Raw genomic sequence first — 3,441 nt, 5'->3', positions numbered from 1 at the left:
TTATCTTTAATGATGCACATACTTAGTGGTCCACATCAGTCTATCAGATGGCCACGTCAGCTTATCAACAAGGTACCTTATTCAACTTGGTACCTTTCTCAACATGGTAACTTCCTCTGGAGTGTGTTGAAATGTGTTGAAGATCCACTTCCCATTTTTAGGTGTGTGAGGGGTAGAAAATACTATGTAAACAAGTCCACGGTCAAAGAAATGACTCAAGCACTAGCCTTGAAGTAAGTGGCAAAAATGGTATAAGCTTTCACAAAAGAATCTTTAAAAATAGGAGAAAAAGATGAACTTAGACCAAAAAACTTATGGAACACTCTGAGTTTCAAAACATACTGAAATCAAGCTAGATACACTCTTCCTTTTCTCTCTTTCATTTGGCTGCCTGAACTATTCTCCATGTTCCTTTTGTCTTCATTGTGGAGAGAGCCTTTACCAGGCCCAGGTCAACCTCCCGGTTCTAACTCTTAACGGCCAAGCAAGGCACAGAGGCAGAAGAACCAAAAGTAGTGATTTTCAAAATAAAGCATGCCAAACAATCACCTGGGGAACTTGTTGATGATGCAGCTTCTTGGTTGTCAGCTGCAGAGGTTTCTGGTGGGCCCGAAAATTACATAGTTGAGCAGCACCCACAAATGTTTTTGATCCCAATGACACTTTAAGGACACTGGGGAAAATGCCTGTGCTTCAGAGAAGTACTTTTCAAATTTTCGTGTGCCCACAAATCTCTGTGAAAATGTACAGCCCAATTAAGTAAGTCTGGGGTGGGGTCTCACAGGGTCCTGGAACAGGCTGGAACTATTCTTTGGGTGGTCTCTAGGATTTAGAGCTGTGATGTCAGTTAGTTTCCTGGGTTCAAATTCAGATCTGCACTGGACTGGCTGTGAGTCTGCAAAAGTTTCTTAACCTCCCTGTGCATCAGTTTTTTCATCCTTACATGGGATATGCTATTATTACTTACTCCTATGATTATTGTGAGCTTTCAGTGAGAGAATAAAATGTCAAACTCCTAGCATACAGGCTTAACGTCAGCTATTATATATTATATATTTAAATGTCATATCATATACATCATTTATACATTTATATATTATTAATATATAAATATATATGTTTACAGATACTGTAATTTGACTTGTGTTTGATACATGCATACATCACTAGGGGGATTTGGAGAATCACAGACTGGTATCTTGGTGGGGGCTTCCCCAGGTGAACTGAATTCAAAGCCCCTTTCTCCCACCTTCTTCTTCCTCCCTTCTATACAAAATGCACATCCTGAATGCGCCAAATAGCCTTTCTCTCCTCTCAAATCAGAGGTTCCAGGAGAACATCCCACTAACAGGTTATCTTAGTAGAAATAGGAGAAAGAGAAAGAGAGAGAAACCCAAGTTTTGAGCTGTACCCATTCTAACAGATTCTGAATTCCTCAAAGAAGTACCACATCTTCCTGCAAAAACAAAACTCCAGAAGTTTCTGGGTAAAGCATCTTTACAATTGTGGGCTCTGAATAACACAGTTCTCCTCTGCTACCACCACCAATATTTCCCCTCAGACATCAGTAAAATGCCTTGATTGTAAGTTGGCCAGCTAAGAGAAATAGAGCCAGTAGCTAGCTTATCAGCTCCACAGGTAAGGTTCATGAACAGGGAAGCAAAGTTCATAAAGTTTCACTTCTTGGTCTACTTACTGTGTCACAATGAAACAATGTGTCTGCTCCAGCTCAACCTATGGGAGGGTGACTGTAGGAGGGAAGCCACAGCCAACTTGTGTCTTATCTCACTTTAATTGATGATTCTTGCACCCTAGTCTGCAACAGTATCTTCAGGCAACACTTTGAAGCTTGCAGATACCCAGACCACACTTCACAAGGTGCAGATGCAGTGGGTCTGATATGAGCCTTAGATCATTTGAATTTGTTAACGGATGCACCAGGTAATTCCGAGGCAGGCAGTCTATTGTCTGGGAAACAAAAATTTTTCAAGAATAAGGAGTAATGCTTAGACATGGTGCTAGTTGAACAGGAAGAGCTGCCCGGACCTCTGGTTAGTGTGAGGTGATCCAGTTCTGGTGTTTTGAATGACCAAGAGAAGCTATCATTTGCTGAGTAAGCAGGGACTAAGGCTAACCACTTCACACAGGCATTCCTCTGCAGAGCTCAGCTGCCACCATTATTCTCAGGCAGCAGAATAAAGTCGGGGATCGGAGGGCTAAAGAACTTTCCCCCAGTTTTACCATGAATAAGTGTCCAAGGTGGGACCACAACCGGTAACTGTCTGATCCTGAGTCAGTCTTTTCTACTGTGCTCTGAAACTGAGCTTGTTGAACTTTAGCAAATATGGGAATCTCATGGAAGGCCTGTTAAAACAAATTGCTGGGTCCCAGCCTCAGAGTTTCTCATGTGTTAAGTCTTGGGATGGCAGCTGAGAGTCACTTTCCTGCATTTCTTCCTTCCTTCTTCCCTCCCTCCCTTCCTTCATCTTACTCGGTTATTTGAGAGAGACAGAGAGAACGCAAGCGCGCTGGGCGCAGGAACATGGGTTGGGGGAGGGGCAGAGGGCTAGAGAGAGACTCTCAAGCCGGCTCCATGCTGAGCAGGGAGCCTGAGGCGGGGCGTATCCCAGGACCCTGAGATCAGGACCTGAGGCGAAACAAAGAGTCAGAGGCTTGACTGACTGAATCACCCAGCCGCTCCGAGTCTGCATTTCTAACAGGTTCCCAGCTTCAGCCACTGCTGTTGGACTTTGAGAACCGTGGCACAAGAGTTAGCTTTTTCTAGAAGTCTGATGCCGTACCTCTTTAGCTGCTCACCGAGGACAATTTATAAAAGCTTTCTTTTTTCCTTCAATTGCTGCTCCACCAGCAAGAACATGTCAAATGGCCAACAAAGCTGCTCGATTTGTTCGAGACACTTCTTAAGTGTGTTCAGGTGTTACCTCGTCAAGCCTTTGAAGTTGTGTAATAAGTCATCTCCTCCCCTAAGCAGAAAGGACAACCTCTCCCTTGTGGTGGTTCTTTTACAAAGATTCTTCTGCTCTCTTTAATTTCTTTGCTTTAAAAATGCGGAACTGGAAAGAACTGTATGAACTGTTCACTTTATGTTTGATTTAAGGAAATTGTTTCTTGAAGTAGAGAATTACCAAAGAAAACTGTTAAACCCACCCACACAAGGGACTAGGAGATCCCAGTAATTTTTCATTGTTCTTAATTAGGGACTGAAATCAAATACTGGGATAAGTATCTTGTAACAATGACAAATTTTTAAAAATGGTATGAAACAATTGGAACCTTCAGTAGATTTAATTGACGATGCGTTAGAAAGATTTGCACTTTGATTTATTACTCTTACCTTAACAAGGCAGGGGTTTTTGTTTCTGGTTTTGTTTGTCTCTGCTTCTGGCTGCTTCTTTGTCTCAAACAAGTGCTGCTTATGGG

Source organism: Meles meles, chromosome 3, assembly GCF_922984935.1.
Source record: "Meles meles chromosome 3, mMelMel3.1 paternal haplotype, whole genome shotgun sequence".
NCBI classification, from domain to species: domain Eukaryota; kingdom Metazoa; phylum Chordata; class Mammalia; order Carnivora; family Mustelidae; genus Meles; species Meles meles.
The sequence above is the reverse complement of the archived record's forward strand: the minus strand, read 5'-3'. Positions refer to the sequence as shown.